This window comes from Ostrinia nubilalis, chromosome 7 (assembly GCF_963855985.1).
Source record: "Ostrinia nubilalis chromosome 7, ilOstNubi1.1, whole genome shotgun sequence".
NCBI lineage: Eukaryota > Metazoa > Arthropoda > Insecta > Lepidoptera > Crambidae > Ostrinia > Ostrinia nubilalis.
The window spans coordinates 12,188,533-12,213,859 of record NC_087094.1 but is presented as its reverse complement, the minus strand read 5'-3'; the positions used below and the strand labels follow the sequence as shown (position 1 = coordinate 12,213,859).

Genomic DNA, 25,327 nt, shown 5'->3' with positions numbered 1-25,327 from the left:
TGCTTTCGATATTGCACCCGTAACGTATGAAGGTTCACTTACATATATAGCTTAAGTTTCCCCTGAAAGTTGTTGGGTACTGAAAAGTGTACTTTCAGGTGTATATTTTATGGGTTATTTTGGTTTGTTTGAGGTTGTAAGGGATGCGCGCGTCTGGATGGAGCCTGGTAGAGTTTGCGACCCCCCTCAGTTTAAGCTCGGCCGCTGTGGAGGCCTGTTGTGTAGGGCGGCGCCCTACTTCGTCGCGACTCGTAAGGTACGAGTGTACCGGTGTTTTCGAGTGTTGTGGTATTAACTTAAAGTGTTTGGACTTGATTGTGGACATGGATTTGTGAGGTAGGTGTTTCATGCTTATTAAAATAATTTAATCCTGTTGGATTTTCGGAAATTAATTCCTGATGTTTTTCAATATGAAATAGGCATAATTTTAATTTTTACGATTTTGCTATTTAAAAAACAAATGCTGTCTAGATATTCAAATAATTAATTTTAACAGCGACAATTAAGCTTTCATAAAAAATGTTTAAAATTAATAATAATCATCCCCCTACCCCTTCTCTCGGGTCATATGGGGCCCACGCAGCGTATCCTCTTCCGGTACAATAACGATATTTGGTACTCATACTACAAATTCATAATCATAATCTACATTAACCTGATAATAAATTTTACATTCATTTTATTGAGGTTATGGCAGTTTATTAAAAAATCCAGATTTTTCATTTCGTAACAAAGATAATAATTAAGTTTCGAGCATTTATTACTATTTAATTAGTTGGGTTTGGTAATAACGTTAAAATATCATTAACCATATACCGATACAAATTAATTCTACTTAGAATTATTTAGTAAAAAAATTGTAACGAAGCTTAAGCTATCTTACCCCTTTGCTAAATAGTGCCAAAAATAATAGACAAGGAAAAACAAGACAAGGATTACTAGGTACTGTAGTTATGCCCGTTTTCACCATCAATCCCTAAATTTTAAGTGACCCCTTTGAAAATAAAATTCCTGTTATGTGTTACCATAGGGGTCACTTAAAGATTAGGGATTGACGGTGAAAACGGGCATTAGTTTCTTAATTAAATTAAACATTTTTGAAAAGTTCTATTAGAATACCGGAAGTACCTGTACTAATTTAAAGAAAACTCACAGTATCTATCTATGTTCGATAGTGGTTTGGGGTAAACTAATTGGTATAAAATCTGAGCTTAAAAAATTTAAAAGCTGCTTATGTCAAGAATAATCAATAATAGTGACCCGTTATGTTTTGTGTACATGCATTCGTTCGTTCGAAAGACGTCCACTGCTGGACAAAGGCCTCCCCCAAGGATTTCCACAAGACCGGACCATGCATCAGGCAAATAAAAATATTCTTATTAGAGACCTTTACGCAGGAAATATTTTCTAATTGGAAAATGTTTAAAGCTTTTTTATGTAAAATAAAATTATCCACTTAACAAACCACACAACAATAATAATTTTATTATTTCCCCATAATAAGCCTATTAAAAAATTATTATTGTTATACAATGCAACATGATAATTATTTAACTCCATAAAATTAACTGCTATAGTTGGCTGGCATATTATTATATTACGTACAATTGATTTTTATGTGCCATTATTATAAACACTAACTTCAATCTTCAATATAAAACATGCTCATGAAAAATTAAGCAGCAAGTTCGTATCATGCTTTAGAAGAGAAAATCAGTAAAATATCCTCCAGGAAGTATGAAGAGCTTTCTAGTTTCACTTCCGGGAAATGTTTAATAATTCTTCGAGAAAATGAGTTCACAGTGTATTTTTTGCCTATCTGTCTGTACACCCTGTATATTTTAACCCTTATTAAAATCCTTTCTTCCCAAAGCAAATACTAAATTTAGCTAAATCAATAATTGTTCCCAGCTTGCGCAAAGATCTTCAAAGCCTATTATAACATCGAGGAATATTATTTCCTTTGGGTTTCTGTCAGACCGTTTCTAAGAATATCATACGAAACGACCTAATCAAATAGATCCGACAATTTCAATATCCATGGGGTGGGTAAGCGGCTTGTTATTTTTTGTACGGCCAAACAATAACAGGTCATCTTCAAAACGAATGTTTTTCTAACACAGTACGCACTTTGTGTTTTCTTTGCCCTCACCTAAACCACTTGTACCAACACCAGAACACGGAATTTCAAAAAAGAAACATAAATTACACCAACGCCTGTTCCGACATGTCAAAAATAAAAAAGTAAAATGTCAGGAATAAAGTCATTTAATTCTATTGTCATCTGTGATACCGCTGTTACAACTATACCAATAACGGATGCCGCAATAAAAAGTGGGGTAAGGAAAATTAAACTTTATGGTTTTGAATTTAAAGCAGATGAATAGCAAATGAGTAGGAGATTTATGCTGGTCGAAAATACAAAGCAGGAACGATAAAACAGATAGCAGGAGGCGTTACAAAGGCGAGTGCAACAAAGGCTGTACGTAAATAGTGACGGCCTACGTCCGCCGCATATTTGCTCTTGTCCAATCCAATCTACATCTTAGAATTATTATATGACTCAGATTAGAATCATAAGGTTATAAAAAATAATTCAAACGAAATTATCAACATTTTATTTAAATATATTTTAACAGTTTTGTAACTTAATTGCCAAGTCATATTTAAAAAAAGTTTAAGCTTTGGCACACTACAAACGACCCGAAAAATTGCGTTATCCAGAAATAGAAAGAACCGCGGTTCAATTCAGTAAATAAATTTATTATAACTTTCAAACCAACATTACAAAAAAATAAGGTAAATAATTGGTTTATACCTACTGATGAAACTTACATAAGAAGGATTTTTTCATTTACATACTGATAATTTACGTAAAGTGTGTGTTTTATTTAAACGAGATAATTACATGCATTCATAAATAAGGACTTAACAAAAGCGACGTTTGCGGGAATATTCATCCCACATGGGAACACAAACAATTGTCCTCGCCGGAGTTTCAATTTGGGCTGAATAATATGAACAATCTATACATTTTATCTTCTGTCACATCAAGCGGGTATCTATTACGAAATTGCAATTTGATAAATCGCCAAACATTATTATGGGCGGCGAAAGAAATGGACGTGCTCAACTCGAAATGATACTTTGCCTAAACCGCTGTGCCTTCTAAAATAAACTCTATTCCCCCATTTTATAGTTTATTATAGCAACGGGGGAAAGCTCACGCCGTAAAATGAGTATTATTAACCTATAAGGAAACCGTAACGACACGGACACTATGATGAAAGCGAGTCTTTTAGTAAATTGGCTAGACGTTGAATAACATTATTTTTCAAGTAATTTATTGCGTGGAGATGCCATATTTAAAATGCTCTATTAATATTCCGTCTATTAAGCTAGCAGCGCAGTAAGAGCTGTTAATGAAAATTTAAGCTTACGGCAATACTTAGTAATAAATAAAATTGGTTACGAAATTAAGCATGCACAATAATCCACTTATCTACCTAGTAAAGCTTTATGTATACTAATTGGTTATCACACAAACTTACCAATTTCTTTTAATGTTATAATATCCAGTGAAACCATTTTACAAAAAAAAATGTAGGTAGGTACTTCATGATCATTCTAAATCTAGGAAAAAGGTATCATTAAGTTGATATAGCTGCTGTTAGCTTTACCTTTACGTATGCATTCGTACTAATAAGTTATTTTCATTGAACAAATCTATCTACTATCACGATAAAATTTTAGAAATCAGCTTAATTAAGTAAATACCTATTACCTATCTTAATTATGTATATTGTTTTAAAGTGGCTGATTACTTAAACCACAATCCAGTAGTACAATAAAACGTTACGAAAATTATTAGAATATGAAACGAGAATACCTATTTACGGAAGGCATATTTAAGAAGCAAATAAATCGCGTTCCATTCCTACATTATTGAAGCGTGCTACTAAATTACAAGCTCGATTTTCTCCATTTCGCCACCCGACGAGTTCGCGTGTGTGTCTGCTCAGCCCTTTGCACGCTATACCAAAATTTTCAAAAGTCCCATTTACACGTTGCGATCTGCGCGAAAACGGAATTGAAGAATTCTTCGAGGTTACATCACTCGCTACAATTAATCGGCAATCAATTACTGAAACGATATTTCAGTTATAATCGATTACAGTGTCGAATTCATGTATCTAGGTAGTAGTAAATGCGAAATTCGCCTGAATGTAGAACGCAAATAAATATGTCTGTATTTCGGTAGCAATAATGCACATGTAAAATGTTTACGAGCACGTTAATGTACCAACTTTATTTACTAGCTGGCCGCAAAACTGTAATGTGCAGACATTATCCACTCAATAAAGTTTAAATAATGACTGGACTTTTTGTTATATTCATAAAATGTATTGAAATGTAAAATCTATTTTATAAAAAAAGATAATCCATCCATTATTCCTTAAATGTTGAGGTTGAGAACTCCCTGTGGTCATGTATTGACCGGGAAAGCTGGAAAAGTTGCCGAAGCTATTTCAGTCCGAAAAAAGTTCACCACTACAGACTTGATGCTAACGATCCGACTAATCGCAAGGTGTAAACCCCAGCATCTCAGCTTACGTCGGCAACATTCACTTTCAGGCCTCACGAAATCTCGTCGTCAGGAGAATGGGGCTCGCGAAACCGTTCAGATTAGCCCGGGTGAGCCCGGGTGTATGGCACGCAAGACATGATGGATGACAAGGCCATATTCCGATTGTCTGACCCGAGGTAATTGGGAAGAAAACATCTTGTCCTTCCATCCCATCGGTTGGGTAAGGTAGGGAAAAGAGGATTGAAACGGGAAATGTTTGCACAATTCTTAAAATACATGCATCCCTATATTTGATTTTAATGAAATAATAAGACCATCAAATGCATGTACCTACATAAAACGATAATTTAAATGGACAATGAAACAACACCAAGACTGAAGCACTTGTAAGAAGAAAACTAATTGGTAAAAAAATCTTTTAAAATGTAAAGCACATACATTTTTAGCATTTTAAACGAAACGTATTTTGATACAAATACGTAGTAACATGGTTTTGGGAAAATATTACTTTCTTGTATCCAAAACTGTTTCCATTACTAACGTCTCATTTATAAAAACAATCTACGAAATCTCCCAGAACAAGATGAATCACGAAAAGCGTTTACGTTGACGACCTTCTATTATCTAGTATTCCATATTGGGAAAACTTTGGAAGTAATTCATCGTACGTGTGTAACTTTAGGGGGCAAGGATCAGGCGATGTGTTAATTCGAGCTGTCATGCGATGAGTAACAACAATGTCCGGGTCTGGGCTGCTCTGATAATGGTTTTGGCAACGAGATTGGCCTGTTAGGGAGCAGACGTCTTTATGTTTAATGCCGTAATATTTTGTTGCACTGCTATGCACATTTCCTTTTGTGCTAATATACCCGTTGTTTATGATTCGGATGCTTTTTTCTGACTATGAATGGTTTGGCGCAGTATTACAGTTTACCATTTTTCCATTGTTCAAAGTTTTAGTATCTTTATTTTGTTGTCATTACAATAAAATAATATCAAAATTTCTTAATGGTGTGGTATTGTCTCTAAGTCTAGTCAAGTTGTTAGCTCCTGCAATCAGGTAACACTCTAACTCCTAAGTTTCCCCCGAAACTATCGAGACGGAGAGTGCTCCAAACTTCAGCATCACTTAATGACGACGATTGTCTAAACTCAAACGGGAAGCGACAACTGGAAACATGCAAAATGCATTTACTAAGGTCAAGGCAACCAACTAAACGTGAAAGCGCCAATTAGATTAACAGCAAGAGGAACGTCACGCAAATTGTCCAGAAGGGGGTGTATTCAGCCCCTCTTTCCAATGTTTAGCGAGTGAGCGGGACAGATGCTTAGGGTAATTACGCTGCTGTGGTCAGGTTTACGAGGTATCGTAAGACTATGGATGTAGAGCGCTACGCTTAGTTGCTTTAATGGTGCCTTGTTAATGTTTAAACTAGATTAAACGACGTCCTATAACATTGTACAGCTTTAGAAAACACTGAATTCAGAAACACGACATAATGATCTACTTAATTGTGTATTTGACTACATTATGACATTATTATTTTTTCAAAAACTTTTGGCTATGTATTATTGTCAATTGTTATTTTTGATGGTACATAATCTGAGACTAATGTGTTACCTACCTAAATAAAGGTTATACACGATTTATGAGCGCAGTGACAAGGAACCCTTGTCCAGGTAGTGTTGCAAAAACTGTCCTTTGAAACTATTGGACAATCGATTCGTCTCGTGTAGCGGTAAAAATATTTTGTCCATTCTCGTCAAACCCGAGCCCGCATTGAATAATTATGGCCGTTTAACACCCGTGATGCAGTTTTAAGAACCGTCCACCCAACAATGAACAAATGATTATGTTACGGCGGCCATAAAGTAATAATGTTGACATTGTACTAGCCACTATTGTTTACTTAAAAGTGGTTAGTGCTTAGCATAACAATCTCAATGGTATATGTGCTCAAGTAACAAATGCACTTACCACAATGGAAGAGAGTCGAAACTTCATTGACGAAAAGAAAGCTAGAGACATAGATTTGAATTTAGATTTTGGACGTTCGGGGTACGGGACCAGTGATTTATATTCGTCTTTTGTTTTTGGCTGTTTAGTAACAGTATCAATGGCACATGCTCTCGGAAGGTCGTTATTCTTGCATTGTGCCACCAGTATTGTCTACAGAACGACATCGTTAGTAAGTTGGCGGGTGGTCGTGCGCATTGAAATTCTATTGGTGACATGATAAATCTCCAACCGTTCACTCTATTGCCAGAACCCATTCCTATAATTGTTTCGATTACATGACATTTTTATGTAAATTGCCTACTTTCATTCAAAGTGGGAATTCTTAACTCGGTAGCTATAGAATATTCAGCGTCATCAGAAAAAGAGTGAGATTGAAAAATATGGAAGTATCCATTGTACGATTTTTACTTTATCGAATATCATCGATATAAATCGAAAAAAGTTTCATTCAGATATCGGTTCTTTTTTCTTTTAGTTTTGTAACAAAATCGTGTGTCAACGTTGATATATTGCGTAAAGGACAACAAAGAGAATTCCATTCGTTTGTCAAAATAAAACGCTATCGACCCACACGTAACATGGGATATCGTTTCGACGCCAGCCAGTGAACACGTGGTGACAATTGAGTCACAAGTTCCAGTATATCTGATTTCTGGATCGTAACATTTTTAAGCTGTGTCCGTGGAGTTTGGGAAACTTAAAATGTGTTCATTGTTGTTTCTGATCGAGCTTATTACAAAACCGAACCATTGTTGGTAAGAGACGGGTGATCTGTGATGTTCTCTATTGTAATTCTTTGGTGTCGAACAATAAATGACCATTATACATATACAGTCTTTGTTGCTTGCAGCTGATGTTTTATGTAGGATGTCTATCTAAAATGGAGGTTTATTTTATTTAATAAAGAGGAAATTGAAGTAAATGTATTCGGATTTATGACAGCGGATAAAATTTAATCTGTCATGTTACCCTAACTATGCCAGTAGACAATTTACATAATATTTAATACCTAAAAATTTCTTGCTGGATGATGTACCCCTTTTAGCTTTAATAATGTGGCATCTATTGAAGTTGTGATAGGTGTGGTTTTACAATTACAAATGTTAAACACTGATGCACCGGTGAATGTAGTATAAATTAGAAGCTCGTCGATACACTCGTTATTTGACATAGGTAGCTAATCTAATCAAAATCAATTCCAAATGCAATAGGAGCAATAGTCAAATTTGTAGTAGGTACTATTTTGAAATGGAAAAACCCAATGCAAATTTTGATAATAAAACTGAATAAAATTATAACATTTGCAATATAGTCACATTGCCCTCATTCAATTATAATGAGTGCCTACAATAAAGTCCGCCAGATACACATTAGTCAACCGAATAGCCCTCGGCTTAACGAAGGCCGAAATAAAGGCAGACAAAAAGGCTGTAGCCCTCTCGAGGTTCAGGGGCATGGCATTAGCACAGGCTTAATGAGGCGAACGAAACCTTGGAACAAGTCCAGGTCGTCTTGTAAACAGTGAAATTAAAAGTGAAGCCGACTCCCGGCAGAGGAACGAAACGTTCAGCGTTGCAAATTTTAATTAACCCCAGCAAAATACAAAGCTTGTTAAGGCAGCCTTTCGAGAACTGGAACAGATAAACTTGAATTACTAGAATAATGAGTTCGGAAATGTTGAAGAAGTTTCATAAAGAAATAGCACGCCAATGCTTAAACGTCTACATACGTAACGTTAACAACACTATTTCCTATGCATAGATCTTCACCTACTCAAGCTCTCACCTACCGTAATAATACGCCACGAGTAAGGCTCAAGGTGTATTGTTTTATAATAACTTCCGTATTATTATACATTAGAGCTCGTGAACTAAATCATTATTAAATTCACATGCAAAAGCTTAATTTGCGTTAGAACAACACCGTGGTACACGAGTCTGCCTGATTTTCGACATGCGACATTCCTGGAACGCCGTCGCCGTTAGAAAATGGAGTTTTTACTAACTGATCTCGACTTAAACTCACGTTAAAAACATAAATGATAAAAGAATAGATACTTGTTAAGTCGACTGAGTTTTCGAAATCTTAGAAGAAACATTTTAAATGTTGGATTACAAGAGCAAAGGCGATCTAATATACCTAGTGACATCTTATGTACAAAGTATTGATAAAAATTGCATGTAGTGATAGACCAGAACCAACAGACTTTATAGTCAGCAAAACTATGTATCAGTACACAGGTACTTATTAGAGTAATATTTTGTATTAAAATGGTAATAGCCACTCTCCACCTCACACCTCAACCTTATTAATCTAGATGCATGTCATTAATCTCCACACGATCCTGCAATATCCTCCCCGACGCGAGAACACAGTGCCTTTACGTCCCGTGGTAGTGTAAATTGTGTGAAATTCCCTGCTTTAGCGCTGAATTAACAACGCGGGGTAAATTACAGCTCGGTTTTAGCTCGAGCCGTAGTGGCCCGGCTTGTAAGTTCGGGCACGTCCGTGGCTCAAGCCGTTCCGAGCCACCGCCTCGCGTTTGTGATGTCGGTTCCCTGACAAATGTTACCTGCTTTTTAGGGTTTAGCATACGCAAATATTTAAATAAGTTTATAATTTGCAAGTTTAGTGCCGAATATTCTAAGATTGTAGCGGCGGCGTCGCTGCTGGCCAAGATGTTACAACAGGATTATAACAGTGTTATTATAACCCTATGTTACTTTAGACCTTTCTTTTGGCTCTTAAAGTTGCTACTTTGAGCTGAAAAATGTCATTTCAGGTGAAATAATATCACAAATTCAGAAATTGGTATACGTCACTGACTATACGATGTGTCTTAAATCGTCTGAGGGAATCGGAATTGTAAACCGTTTTACATTTAAACTTGCATAGCGAAATAATCTTTCAAAACATTCGAATTCCTTCTCAAGTCCAAGAATTTCAGATATACCAGAACTTCATAAAGTTCATAGACCAAATAAGACGCGTACTTCACGTGCAGTTGATGGCGTGGGCGGTAAACAGCGAGCACTGTATCTAGTCGGAAGATTTTGTGAGCTTAACTCGGCGCTAGGGATTAACCAGCACTCCGCTCCTACACGAGAACTTGGTGAGTAACTCATCCACGTGCGGGAACGTTTTTTGAAAACGGCCATGTTTATATTCATAAGTTTTACGTTTTTAGTATTGTACATTTATAATGGATAAACCTATTTTCTAGTTCAATTCAGTGCTAGATACTGACGTACTTTGGAGCTAGTGTCACTACAGAACTTCTCATCCACGCTTCGAATTTTAGCAATATTCAATCATTATTCTCATTTGCTCTTCATGTTTTTTTTCAAACATCTACAATAAGAGGGATTAGTATGTATTACCATAAAGCACGTGTTAAAATATAGTTATAATAATTATGCTTTACCATTCTGGTTCTATTATTCAGTGCCACTTTTAAACTGAGCTCGGCATTCAAATGACGCGTCATGTGAACATCAATTTGTCATTTCACCCGCATCTTTTGTTTCTGAGGATGGACAGTTGAATTAACCAATACGGACGTCTTAATATCAGATTAGTAGTAACCATCATTGAATAATCTCTTCATTTGCATAGGTCAGCGTGATAAGTTCAATTTAAATTAGTTTAACTTATAATCAGGTTGAGTAAACTAGATAGTTAATATTTAATTTGATTTAACCATCATCGTCACCATCACTATTATTTTTCGCTCAATTCACACAACTTTACACTGCGAAATAATCTCTATGTAAGTATTTAAAATAAATCCTACTTGTCACTATGAACTAAGCAAATACCTCAATGTGCTGTTGTCAGTATGAAATATTCTTTAAAAATACTTTTAATAAAATGACAATAAAAACTTACCGTTTTACAACATCATGGCGCGGCGTGGCGTGGCATTCTCATAACATTGACAGCCATGAGCGTGACATATCGTATCAAATCGTAGACATCACGCCACGATCACCTCACCCGCTTACCACTACAGCAAAATCCATCAATAACTTACTATATCTTTGCTCTCCTTCTCTCACTATTGCTGCGCAATGCCGTAAACTCTACTTTAGGCAACGCTGCTAAATTTAACCTAGATCAATATGGATTATTCCCGGCGTCCGAGCATTGCCTGCAGACACTTATTAATAGCGGCTAACGGCCATCTCCTGAATTACATATCGACTATTCGGCTATTCTGATTGCGTACATTCGAATAGGGCTAAGTGGATGACAATCAAGTATGTAAGAGCTAGACGTATATGCTAAGTGCCGCCTCTGTGGTCTAGTGGTAAGACCACCTGCTTTAGACGCAGAGGTCCCGGGTTCGATTCCCAGTGGGGGCAGATTTTTCTGTTCGGTTTGGTTGGTGGTAGAGCTTGTTCTAAGTCCGCCTGGCTAGCTACCACCATCTTACCTAAGTCTGTCGCCATAACAACATATTGTGTTCCGGCAGTTAGAGGTAAGATAGCCAGTTCCTCCGTGGTTGAGGATTCCGGGTATTCCACTTAAGCTGAGTTGCACCACCTAACTTTGACCGTAACTATGACGATAACCGGTGCTTTTTGTATTAAGTTTGACAGATTTTTGACGTTTGTCAAAGTTAAAGTAAGATGGTGCAACCCAGCCTTAGGTCACCATCCTACTTTAACTTTGACAAACTTCAAAAATCTGACAATTTCCATACAAGAAACACCGGTTATTGTTTTAGTTACGGTCAGAGTTAGGTGGTGCAACTCAGCCATAATATTGCTCTTGTTTCATAAAAAAATCTTACATACAACATGTATCAATGCCGAGAACCAAGAACTTACATTAATCACATTTTTTCTGCTTCACCATATTTTTCGCAATAAAAAAAAACATTACAGTAAATTACTCAGGAAGAAAACCGATGGAAAATAAAAATAAAAGTAGTAAAAATTTTGATCTTCGCAAAACATGGGTGCGCGAATTTAAGGATTTTGTTTTTTTTTCATATCACAAAAATATAATTCAGAATTAGTGATAATAATAACACAAAGTAAACCGAGGAAACTCTGTGCAGATTCTGCCATACAGAAGAAGAAACGGCCATGCATGTTCTTTGCTCATGCGGCCCGCTTATGAGCAAAAGAAGTATCCATCTCGGGCGACACATCATGCACCCGGATGAGATAGCAGATATCACGCTCCAAAGAATCTGGAAATTTATAGACTCAACGGGACAAAGCAGTGAACTCTAAAGACAAGGGCTGCCACAATAGATCAAACCTGGTCGAGCTGGCGCAAATGAAGGCCCAAAACCAATAATAATAACACAAAGTAGGGGAGAGGGGGGCAGCTTTGAACAATTTTCATACTTTATTAAATATCTTCCAAACTTGAACGATTTCATTAATTTTTTCTTCCTAGATAGAGGTCATGGTTATCACACAACAAAATAATGATGTTCTTCTTAATTATTCATGAACGCTTATTAAGATATTTAGATTTTTGCACAGACCTGTAAACGTTCAAAACTGCCCCGTAGTCGGGGCAGCCTTGAACACGCCTGGGGCAGTTTTGAATTAGTATTTTTTTCAATGAAATAAAACTGAATATTTATGAATGTGTATTTTTAAAATAATCAATAAACAAAATTTTAAATGATCAGTGTCATTTGGGATCAATTTAACATGTTTATTTTATTTTACATCACTCTGTACAAAGTAACACAAAACTTAGGAATATTATTAAAAAAAAGTAAATATAAGATATATCAATTAACTAAATAATAATAAACTTTCTGTTTAATGACACATCAAAGACAAAACTGCATAATTTAAAAAATATCAATCAACTACTAAAACTAGCTTTTGCCCGGACTTCACCCAGCTTGAAATTTTATCTGTCACAGTAAAGCAATCTGCTTATTTTTTATGTAAAAACCTTCTACGAAGTATTAGAAAACTTAAGGTTTCATAATACCACTTAAAAAAGAAAATTTATAAAGTTCAAAGGTGCCCCAACCATTTCGTTCAAAGCTGCCCCATGGGTATATTTCCAGAAAAAAACATAAATTTAATAACGGAACATACTTTTATATCGCAATTTCTTATCAAATCTTCATTGAAACTATTTAAACTTCCATATAGTAAACAAACCACTCACTATTTTATAAAACTACGTCCACAAAAACCTTAGCACCAAAATAAAAAAGTGCGAAATTGGCAGTCAAAAACAAAAAACCACTTTTGCCGGTTAACCTACAGTTAGATATTAAAAATTAGATGTGACGGCTATGCGCATCAGTGCTGGCAATATAAATTATGATTTATACCATTGTAGCCTAAACCAGTGATTTTTAAATTCATTTGTTCTAAGCTGCCCCTGTCCAAAGCTGCCCCCCTCTCTACATTATTAAGTATCCTTACAATTTATCAATATCATTAACATAAAACAATTATTTATACAGGAAATTACAAATTCGTTACTATCCATTATCTAATTAACAGGTAAACCTTATCAAAACCTCGTTTCACGTAAACCAAGTTACTGAATATTTAATTTTCTTATTTAATAACAGGAGTTACAGCGTGAAATTAGCAAACGCTCTAAAAAGCGAAACCATTTTCGTTTCAGCCCGAAGGCATTTGAGATTAGTGATTCAATATCTGAAAAGGCAAAATTAGCCGTTGAAGAAACAAAGTTTCAGAAAAGTTGTACGTTTGAATCGTTTAGAAGTTGTGGATTAAAACGTTTCGTAATTAGCCTTCGGGTGTTCTTTTGATTGTGTTTTTATCTGTATTTTTGTGTATGATGGTTTGTGGGTTTTTGTCCGGGGGTTGGTTCCCGCCCCCTCTAGCCCTGGTCGTCTAGACTGGTGGGCCAAGCGGCAGTTGGGTTTGGGCATCGGTGCGGGACGGGTGTCGCTCGCTGCGCGTTCTTGGCGCGAATTTCAAATTGTTGACATGCGCGCGTAATCTGTGGAAAAAGTGGAATTGTGTTTGTGACTTTTTGGACTAGAATTGTGCAAATGGATTGATTGGTGTGAGTATAAAGACTGAATTTGATAACCTATGCTATTGATATGAAATAAGATGTTTAAATAAAGTTTTCATAGTTACGAGTAAATAATAAACTATCAAGATTTCAATTTAGCCAAACTTTAGATAAGTATAGTAAATGTTAACTTTTACTTTATTTACATTATTTGAGTCAATTCTTAGACAACTATCATCAATTTTACTAAGATAAGCTGTATAAGTCTTAATTAATTACATAAATAATTATTGCTACTATACTAACAAGTTTACATATTATGGCAATATACCTCTAATAAGCATAAGATATACTTGTAAAGTGATGTTTATTTACAATCCAAATGAAGTTGTGCAAGGTCCATGGAGAAATTTCGCAAAATTTGCCATTTTTAATAACGCCAATTAAACAAGATTTCTAAAATTGCGAAAATCCCGAACAAACGATGGCGTGAGTGCGTCTTAAGTGCATGCCATTGTAAAAAAACTCGCAAAGGGATGTCAAAACGTACTTGGGAGAGAAAAGTCTTTTTCGAAGACATTTTGCTACTCGAGAGTCGGTGGAAGAAAAAAGATTGTCAAGGGTGACTCGGACTGGACTCTACATGATTCCGTTATACAATTATATTTTTATTTAATTAAATTATTACCTTTTATTAAAATAAGCTTTAAGATAAATCAAATCAAATAATTTATTTGTGAAACATAGGTGACGGAATACAGGTGGTACGTAATAGTGAGTTGAGCTCTATGTTTGGCCTGTGAGTTAAATAAATTAATGATAAGTATAAATTACAACATAAATAATAAATATGCATGGAATATTTTTTTTCGTCTCTGTCTTAATAACTTTTTTTTTAGTATCATCCTTTTTTATCGTGTGGATTTTAACAATTGAGGAAACTTTGGGTAATCTAATCATTTTTAACGAGTCTACCGTTTAAATTTATTTTTCATTTTAGAAAACTAATGTGATTAAAATCTGCTGATGTTTTATTTGTAGGAATCAAATATAGGATCCCCAGATCAAGAGAGCCAAATTATGTGTTTTACTGTTTTTATTTGCTATGGGATATGGGGATCAGATATAATTTAACAGAAAGACATTCGTGTTTTTGAAAACATGCTTAGTGAATTGCCTAAAATGTATACTCGATAAATAGATCTGCCAATACTTTTTAGAAGTTCGCACTAACAAACTAGTAGAGTCAGAAACCTTTTTTTTTCATAAAACAGAGTTATTGTCCCGTTGCAAAAAAAACAATGTGAAGGATTCGTTATTTTACTTTTTGCGTGCGGATCTCTGAAAAGGAGAAAAAAGCGGGTTCCGGGCCTACCGGCACTTATCGTCGCCGGCTGAAGTGATGAATTAGCAAATGCTCTTTAGCTAAGGCGCTGGTTTATAATTTTATGGCTTAAGTTTGCTACTGGGACTCAGTCCATTAGTTTTTAAAGTAAGAACATACTCCGCACTCTATTTCTTTATTATCTTTGAGTGTGTATAACTTCAATGCAGTTCGTTTTTCAAAATAAATGTTAGTATTTCCCGAGAATCTGAAAACATGTTTCTGATTAAATATATTAGAGTACAATATAATTGATTAGAGTACATTTAGGTACCTATCTACTCGTATGTTGGTTTTCATTTAAATAAAAATATCTGAAAGAACAACCTAATAAATAGGTAAATAAATAAATTTAATAATGTACAACTAAATGTACTACTGAAACTGAGACTAAATCTAAGTATTAATTTCAGTTTCAGTAGTTCATAAACGTATTACTACTTATTCATAATACGTAATCTATGCAGAACGTAGTTACAATAAAAACGAATTTCTAAGGCGCTTTTAAATAAATAATAAAAGATTTATAAACACGCCTTACTTTAGATAAATTAAAAAATCTGTGTTCCGTAACAGAGTGAAAAGGCCGGAAACATGAAGTCAAAATGGACGCATTCGTTCTTGTAACAACGTCACTCGATACGCAGCTCTGATGCATCGCGTTACTTAGTATTAACGATACAAAATACGAGCTTAAAAATAGACTCAATATTTTTTATGAATTTGTTTCACTTCTTACGTAAGGAAAATATAGAGTTTTCTAGAGCATTGTTTTCCAAAACTAAGGTAGGTACCTACATTGTGAATATTTTTCATACTTGTAATCTTAAACAGATCATTAAAACAAACGTATAATACGCCATAGTACTCATAATTTCTACAAATCAATGCATTTATTAATTTCAATCAAATAGGGGAGAGTTCGGTATATTGTACCGCCGGGTAAATTGTACCACCCCCATATTTCGTAAAGTATTTATTGAATGTCTGTAATTGCAACACTCAGCGATACACAACTAAAATCAATTAATATCAGCCATGTGGTTTTTGCCGTGACAACAAACACGTGTGTTTTATTTTGAAAAGTATTTTTTCATTGTTTTCAAGTAACTTTTGACAATACATGTTTAGTTTGTAATTTTGTTAAATTTAATCACAGGGTGTTTCTAATATATTATTTAGAAGCGTAAATTAGTGTGGATTACAATTATTTGAAACATTTTTCGGTATTTATAAGCTATATTTTTTACCGATTTTTTAAAAGCACTATCACCTAGTCGGCTAAATTGTACCACATCAAGTTGTATGGAACTTTACCAAAGGATTTTGAAATTTTTTAGCAAATCATATTTTGAAGTTATAATAGCGTAGTTATGTTTGACTAACAATAAATGAAAGCAAAAGACTGGCAAAGTAGATTAGGTACAAATGTGCGTTACGATAATTGGAACTACAAAACTTGTACTTAAAATCGTGATAACGTGTAAAACAATATCGATTGTCTATGTTATTAACTACTGTTCCTTTTCATTTCCTAATTTGTTAAGAGTGTATCGTATAATATTTTGCCATAGTTTTTTTATAGGCTTGAAATTTATTGAAATCTAATTTAGTAACCCTGTGGTACAAATTATCGAACCGGTTGGCTAAATTGGACCGAAGCTCTGAACTCGTACTTCGTGGATTTGTGCTAAATATACAACAATCATGTTAATTAATACTTATGAAATAGTAAGTTGAATAATATATCTTTTATTACATACCATGAACATTAGCAAAAACAAAAGAAAACTATGTGTAAAATGGGATTGAAAAAAACTGGGCCAAATTAGCGGACTCTCCCTTACAATGTTTATCAATACGTCAATGAATAACAGAACCACAAAAAATATTACAAACTCCAGCTTTTTTCTGTTGTAAATACAACATCGTATGTACAATCACTGTTTTGAACAATACACTGAGTTGAATGGTAAACGACTCTAATATAATGTATGGGCCTTCCAGCAGTCACAATAGAGGTCACATTCGTGCATCCAGAAGTGCAAGAGGTGATAGAATGTTCTAATGCTTTAGATCCTGTCGCTAGTGTCGTCAGAGGTCATCGGTTACTGAACGGATGCGTCCCATCTCATACAGTTTGAGTTATTTAACATACAATATAGAAATATGCGCATATCTTTACCACATAGCCGCAACCCACATTTACGAAGCCCGCTCACGCTCTTTACTTTTGCTTGCGAAATGAGTGGGAAACTAAAAAACTTTTAAATCTACATCCGTTACTTGAACATGAATATTTATACGTATTAATGTACCACACATGGCACAAGTTTACTCGGTTATCGAATTTGCTTTCTTATTTTCACCGTTGCTAATTTTCAAAGGAAGTGAATCATTCATTAGAGTCATTGTTTCAGCGTTGTAATTTTACGGTGTCTCGCTTTTGAAAATGCTTACAAATTCGCACACAATGATGCATAAAATTACCATTTTACATTAAATTTCAAATCCTTTTAGTATGACCCCAATTCCTCCTATTCTATATTTGGTAACTACAGAAATAACAAACCCAACTATAAATATCCACTTACTGTACATTGACTGATAGAGCAATAAAAGTCTTTAAAGATTCGGTTCTATCTCAAAGAGTTCAAGTCATAAAACCAATCCGTGTCTTATCTGTTGTCATCTGACTCTTCTGAATTAATTCAAGAAACTTGATATACCTAAGGACCTTAAAACTTTCCAATTGATAGATCAATGCGATCTTGGAATCCCCACCCAAGAGGTCACGTAATTATCACCCCCGCCCTCCAGTTTAAAAGCCTATTCTTGTTACCGATAAAGCAAAGATATCTTGTGACCTCGGTCTTTGGGTTCCAGGATAAGAAACAATGAATTTTAATTCAGTGAGCGAGCGGGTGCCATAAATAAGGCCCCTTATCGAATAGGTAATTGGGGATATGGGTGATCGCACCCAAAACTAAAGGATGCAGGCGGCAACCGATACGTGACGATAAGTGAAATTACTGATGGTGGGATTCTGGATTGCTCTAAAGATATTAAAACCCCTTATCAAAAGCTACTGATAATAATAATAGAGACAAATGGAGTAGTGCCGATACTTTTGCATGTAACTCATGAAGGCTCATTCCAGAATGTGTTTAAACTATAGTGTGACAGTCAATCTGTTATTTGACAACTAAAGTATCAACTTTACGTTATTTAAGAATTCTTATCGCAATATAACATCAAAGCTAAAACAAGAATCAAATTCAGGCCACAAGTCAGAATTATTTATCACACTAAAAATATGATATTTCTGAAACTTTTCTTGGATTTATAAAAACATGATATCGCTTTAACTCCGGTTGACGCGACAGTCCAAATAAACAAATGTCACCTTTTTAATCTGTGGACTCAAAAGTAAGCAGTTGACAGACAGCTACTAACTTGTTTGAATTTTAATAAAAGCTTATCTTTGTAAAACAACTATCGGAAAGCTTCTTCAGTAGTCCCTAAGATGAACTACTTACAGCTTTTTTAGATAACGTCTGCTTGAAAATATTACAGAGTTTATCATTAAATTAACATCTTAAAGTTTTAGTGGAGTACCTTACTACTGTTTGTTTTAAAGCACTAGTAAATTTAAAAGGCGCGGCATTAAACGTTCTTGAAGTTATGAAGTCTAAAACGACACATACTCGATTTAAACGATTATGTACTTACTTATTGAAAGCTCACTGAAGGTGGTTGAGAATAAAATCCTCTATTGCCAGTCGTTAACACGTCACTTGAAACGTAATAGGACAATACTCGTGAGTGACAGCGGGACCTAAATCCGCCATCAAGTCTATCAAAATCGAATGAAGCACAATTTTCCCCCATTACCGCCCTTCATATCTTGCGCGTTACGTATCGCTTCCGACGAAAGAGGGTTAGGAAAGATGAAAATAATAAATCCATATCGAATATGCACGAACGGAGCCGATGAAAAAACTTCTTACGCCAAATATGAGTCGGCTGTGAATATTGCGATCCATCACCAATTAAACGTTGTACTGTGGCCGATACATTATCAGACGATCCGTTCTCTGATTGATGATGCTATACCATGAAACCATACTGAGCTCCCGCCCCATTGACTTCTAGTCTACGGAGACCACTGTCAAAGTGACCGATCACTGTTCCATATCCCTTGCCATTCAATTCGCACCAGCACCTAATCAAACGCCGTTACACCCCAAATTCCATAAAGATTACACAGTTCTTGAACTTGAATTGATTGAATTAATTTCGTACACCGAGGAGCTGTGAAATTCGAGCAATAAATTTGCATGAGCGTAGATAATAACAACCAAACAATGTGCACCTGATATTATGAACGTTTAGAACACAGCAGTTTAATCACGGGCTGGAATATGAGCTTAATTATTCCGTCCGTTGGATAATTAATTAAACAAAAGACGGTGGAGCTAGGTAAGTATTGAAGCTGACTTCCATTGTTGGGGATAACGTTGAAAAATCCGCGACGCTTCCGCGTCTGGCACGGTGTCTTATTGTTCGTCCGTCGTTCGTCCCTCTTCAATTTACGTAGCCCTTTTATCGCGTGACTGACGCATTTATCATTTGAGAAATTTGCCCCTATAAATTGTTTATTGAACTGGCGTTTCTAATCGGAGGCGGATCGGCTATACCGATGTCTTTTTGATTCTGATACGACAGATTTGTAGGCATTTAGCGTGGTGGGGTCGCGTTCCCATGGCGTCGGGTGTTACGCTATTTTAGTGTCGTCGCTTGTAATTTATGGGTGTGCATTGCACGCAGCTTTTAGGGAGATGGCGTGGTATAACGATTTTTGTGTGTTTACACCGCTCTAAAGATGATATGTGAGTTCTAATAAGGATTTATGCATTTTTAACGCGGCTTTTACACTAACGAAATGCATTTGTAACGATAACCATGTTGTAAAAGAGATGGTGGGTAATAAATGGCAAGTGAACGTGTATTTAACCTACATAACTAAAATCTATCGTAAAATATATAATAGAGCTTAGCCATAAGGATAATGAAAAACGCTAGAAATAACTTTTTTATTGCAATGAAATAGTTACGAAATCTTAACAAAATATTTCAAAAATTGTAATGTTGCAAGCGAACTCGCAATCAAAATATCTACTGCAAAAACTTCGGTATTTGTATAATAATATTAACTGAAAACTCTATCAATTATTTAAACATAGTTTCAGATTTCAGTGTATAAACTCTGTCAATTAATGAGTGCACTAAGCTGCTAATGAAAAGTGTGAAACCAAACGTAATGACACTAGCTTTTGTCTCCACTTAAAATTTTATTGTAAGTTGTCCCCGATTGTGGCACGCTAAACATCTGAAGACTTAACAAGCCCATTAACGGGTGAATTGTTGGACCAATTTGTACTGAAATTATTCGTCAAGAGTCCATTCCGAAAATTGTTTCCAGATTTAGCGGCAAGGGTTCGAATATGCTTCCCATGTTACAGCTTGACACAAAGGCGATTGCTCTACTAGACTTCACATTAAAATAAAAGGTTACTTTGCGTAAAAATACTGAAGTTCCATTGTTTTTAAAACAAAATTATTTGGAAAATTAGTTAAAACGTATTTTGTCTGATTACTGGTGCGATATAAGTATGTACAGATGACAATACTTCAAGCTTTACACAAATCGTCGTTGTACTAGGTACTCTCTAGCTACAAAAAAGTATAAGAACTATCTTGAACTGCAGACGCTACTGCACATGAATCGCTATAAATCAAAGCTAGATACTCTTACATTATTACAAAAGTCAATATCTTTTATGGCATCGCGCAATGTCACGGAAAAAGCAATGAGGTGTAAGCGGCGCGCAGCTGCCGGCATTATATTCGATAATGACAGTTTGTTGCATAGAGATGGTTTTAGCCAGATTTATACGCCACTCCAGCGAACTGTCGTCGGAATTAATTGAATTAGTTAGCGGACCAAGCGAAAATTTAATGCGAAATGTCAAGTGCATGACGTTTGCTAACAAGTGGCCTAATAACGGCTGTATCGCGCGATTTTGTTGTTTACCCTCCGGTCACAAAATATAACAGAAGGTAAACTCATGTATGTACCTCGCTTTGCATACCTCTCTCGCTCGCACGCTCGGCCGTCGCGCTAGGGTTGTCTTGTCATGTGTTGCGTTTATTTCGTTATGATAGAAAAATGTTACTCTTAATACTATGCAAGAAAGACAATAACAGATATCCACGTATACTTATTTATATATTTAGTACGTTATTATAGTAATAGTTTGCAAACAAATACACGAGAAGGAAGTAGTATTTAGTTGAGTGGTTGACACTATTATCCAACTAATATTATAAATGCGAAAGTTTGGATGTCTGGATGTTTGTTGCTCTTTCACGCAAAAACTACTGAACGGATTTTGATGTAACTTTACAGTATTATTGTTTATAACCCAGAATAACATATAGGCTATAATTTATGACGATCTGTGACAAACTGAATTTCACGCGGGTGAACCCGCGGGCAAAAGCTAGTTATCCAATAATTCATAAAACCTCTCTAAAACAATTCGATATTCCTAATAATTGAGTTGGCTTTCAATTTCAATTGAAATTCAAATAAATAACTTACTTACCTCCCCGAATCAACTGGTAATTTAAAAAATGAAAATTCGGTATTTAATGATGAGTTTAAGCAACCAAATACCGAACAATTATACCTAATACGACTTTTTCTGTTCACTCATTTTCGTCAATTTCGCAAAACAAAATAATATCACAGGCGGTTGACCGGCGCGTGACTCAAGCGAACCACAGCGAACGTGTGGCGAACGTCTGTCGCGCCACGTCGCGCTCGCATTCGTCCAAGACAGTCTTGCTAGAGCGGTGTCTATGTGTGCGTGGCTCGAGCGCGTTTAGTATGGAGTTTGTCTTCTGTTATATTTTGTGCTCCGGTTTTGTTTGCACTAATTTATGCTTTAACTCTAAAAAAAATCATAAAGGCATCATAACATTACTGAGTAACGGGTCTTTTAAAATGAATATGACATATCGTACCTTCTTGCTACCAAAATAAGTAAGTACTCGTAGCTCACAACAACTCGACCAATACACATAATTAATCTTTTCCTAAAAGTCTAATAAGGACAAAAGCTATAGAAAGCTTTCCTCCGACATTTCTAAACATTGTTTCGTCTATGCAACATCCCTCCGGGAATAGAACAGTAAGTTGAGTATATAAATTAGCTGTCAAGGCGCTAATCGCTCCGACAGGCCGCGATGAAATTTTAGCGTCCATCAGTGGTTGTGAACTAAAATAGATGCACAATAACGTTACTTATTTTGTTGACTTTATTTTTGACTTACTGCACTGCCAGTTGGATTAAGGATACATGTATTGGACCACCAATGAATGAGCAAGCTATGTTTGTCGAATGGATTAGGTATTCGGATTTTGTTTTGCTTGAATTTAGAGCTCTTGCTGTGCTTTGTTTTGTTGCCTTTTTGAATAGAATTCTTTAAAGTATCATTTGAAAGTGTCTCCCGATATAGTACATTAAATAAAAGGATGAAGTTCTGCACTTTATATTCCTGGCCATACATTATAATTTCAAAAACATAATATTTCTCTTGCAAACTCCCCACGCTTCAACCTAGATTCCCGGAAAGCAATGCACGCGCTACCATTCTAGTTCTAACTAAATAATTTATTTTTCTCCCCTCGTGTCATAGTTCCACCACTGGCGACTTCACGCAAATTACGTCCCCTCGTTCCAGATTCACACGGCTCAGAAAAACGGGACAGCAACAATGGGCACAATTACAGCGGTCGTCGTAATGAGTGCCAATGAGATAGCAATAAAATTTCGCCTCACAATACGGCCATAATTAGAATTAACTGTCTCGTTCCTCCCACATCCGATGGCCGTCACTATTTGCACCATTGACGTTGGCCAGACTTTTCTCGATGCCATTTAGTCACAGAACACAAAATCAGCTCAAGACACCATTCATGAGACCTTATACGAAAACCAACTTTATTCATCAGCAATAAGGATCACCAAAATTTTGTACAACAAAACTCTGCGAGCTTTCGTACTCAGATCTATAACCATTGCTTTTCTTCGAGGCCCCTTGCGTCGTTAACGCCTTAATGGAGACATATTGTCGTTTCATTGCGTTTATTCCTCTTAAGCTTATCAATTTATGAAATCTGTTTATCTTCATGTCGGATCGCTAACAAAAGTAAATCGATTTTGAAGATTTTGACATTGTCATCTTAAGATACATTTTGGTCACTCAATTTGATTCCCATCATAAAGCAACTATTACCATTATCAATATTTCTTTGTAATTACTTGAAACTAAAATGAAAGCTTTGAACTCGAACTAGTAAAGAAAAAGGCAATAAATAATCTAATAAAGTTATAAAATGAACTTGATGTGAAAGCACTTCCAATAAATCATAACAATTGCAATACTTCTATTTCAAGGGGCAAGTCTTTATTAATAGTTTGTAAACTTCTCGAGTGCCTTGAGAAGTTTTTGTTTAGCCAATTAGAACAATACAGTCTGAAAGGGTCTCTCATCGGCACTCAGACGTCTCATAATTTAGAGGGCTTAGTGCGTATTACCAGAGGATTGAAGGAACCCATTGTGCAGTTTTTAGAACAATACCCCATTGTGATTTGGGTTCCTGTGTTAAATGTAACAGTTTTGTGTATTCACAAAATTTGGGACTATTATTTCCAATGTTTACAGTTTACACCGAACTATGGGAAATAAATATCATTTTTTGTACACTGTTATCTGTCTGATCTGTTCCGCCGCTATTCAAGAATATTTAAAATTATAAAGTTGATGAGCACTAGATATTTAAAAGTGCTTTTTAAAAGCCTACTTGCAAAAATAAAATGCGTTTTAATGAGTCTATAAGAGAGGAAAAACTGCGGTTATGATAACCACTCAAAAGTAAAAAATGTATTTTAAAGTTAACAATTACTTTCTGAACATTATGAAGCTTTGCAGCAGACAGAAACATAAATATGGCACGTGTTCTCGTAAAATTTCACCTGCGCTTGCAATTGCATGCGCAATATTGCGGAGACCTGTTTGTGTTTAATTTTCTGCTTCAAGACGTAAACTTGGACAAACAACACTATTTTCATCTTCTTCTTTATCGCCTGTTTCTTGTTTATTGAGTGTAGCTTCAAAGAAACACTTGTCAAATTGGATTAACATTTCATTCCCGTTGTGGTAGGTTGCATCAACGACCTCTTTATTAGATGGTTATGGTCGACTATTTTCGTTTTCTGGCTTTCATGTTAGGTTCGCGTCGACTTTTTTCGCTCTATTCGTTTTTACAGCACTCGGTTGCGAGTGTGTTGTTCTTTTTTATCGGTTTGCAGTGTCTGGTAAATTTTAGAAATGTTATTTTATATCTAGTCTTGTTTGGGTTAGTTCTTTCCATTTCAATACAGTGGTTCTTATTGAAAAGTTTTTGGAAGTTACTCTACAGTATTTTTGAAGCCACAGTTTTATTTAACAACGTTTTATGACTTTATTTGGTGAGCGACTGTATGACAAATAAAATTGTAAATGAATTCCGTCCAAAATAAATAAACTCGTGGTCATTGGCGTACGACACGAAGTAATTTGGTTCATCGGAAAGTTTACACAACAATCCCCGAAGGCAAACCGAATATCGCGTTCCGTAAAACAAACACTAAAATGCAAATGTTTTGTAATTAGTTGTGGTCATAAATATCATGGCGTCGATTCCGGGTCACCATAAATAACTGAACGGAATCTCTACGCCGAATTCATAAAGCGTTGGTCAATCGATGCTGTGGGTTTGAAATTGTATAGATTTGGTTGGAATGTAGCTTTTCAAATGGCTGTAGTCGCTGTTGACTACCACTATTTATATCTTTTTATCATCATTTTACAGTTTAATCACTTGATATTTAACTTATAGTCGCTGCTAGAAACATCTCTTGATGATCATCTACAGATGATCGTTGTAACAAAATATTGTATTAAGTTCTTCTTCAATGCACCACTCTTTTTCAGTTTTCCTCAAGTGAGAGTACTTACTCCTTTTGTATTTGCTGGCCTAACGGCCTAAAAACCAGTTTAATAAATATCGAAATTTTCACATAACCTATTATCAAAAACACTGCACTAACCTAGCTATCAATCAGCCGGCTCGAAATTCAATCTGTACTCTTAGACCCTTCAATTAACCATAATTTGAGATAAGCCTTTAATTTTTACGTCACGGGTGGGCTCGAAGAAGGTGTAAGCCGGTCATTAGCCA

At 35.5% G+C, this 25,327-nt stretch overlaps 1 protein-coding gene and 1 non-coding gene across 3 annotated transcripts in view; both read left to right on the top strand.

The window, feature by feature from the left end:
* The first annotated feature begins 214 nt into the window (after positions 1 to 214).
* The window catches only part of LOC135073336 (roundabout homolog 1-like), a 45,727-nt gene continuing 20,614 nt past the window's right edge, over positions 215 to 25,327 (top strand). Inside the window, exon 1 of one of the 2 annotated variants that reach the window (XM_063967486.1) lies at positions 215 to 336. The gene's annotated coding sequence lies outside the window, so the exon portion shown is untranslated. Of the gene's footprint in view, positions 337 to 13,502; positions 13,638 to 25,327 lie in introns of those variants that run through there. The other variant, XM_063967485.1, reaches the window with a different exon arrangement.
* Positions 10,901 to 10,972, top strand: Trnal-uag (transfer RNA leucine (anticodon UAG)). Its single transcript has one exon. It is a non-coding gene; the product is annotated as a tRNA-Leu (tRNA).